This window comes from Penaeus monodon, chromosome 21 (genome assembly GCF_015228065.2).
Source record: "Penaeus monodon isolate SGIC_2016 chromosome 21, NSTDA_Pmon_1, whole genome shotgun sequence".
In the NCBI taxonomy this organism is placed as follows: domain Eukaryota; kingdom Metazoa; phylum Arthropoda; class Malacostraca; order Decapoda; family Penaeidae; genus Penaeus; species Penaeus monodon.
Window position 1 is genome coordinate 16,259,396 of NC_051406.1, and position 207 is coordinate 16,259,602.

Below are 207 nucleotides of genomic sequence, written 5' to 3' on the forward strand. Positions count from 1 at the left end.
GTAATATATTTTATTATATATTTCCCATAATGGTGTATTTTTTTAAATATATTTATATAATAATAATATAAAATTAATATATATTTTAAATAATATATATATATAAGAAATTTATATATTTTGTATGTATAAAAGTATTTTTTTAATAAATAAATATGTTATATTTTATAAGGGAAATAAATATATTTTACAAAAAAATTATTAATA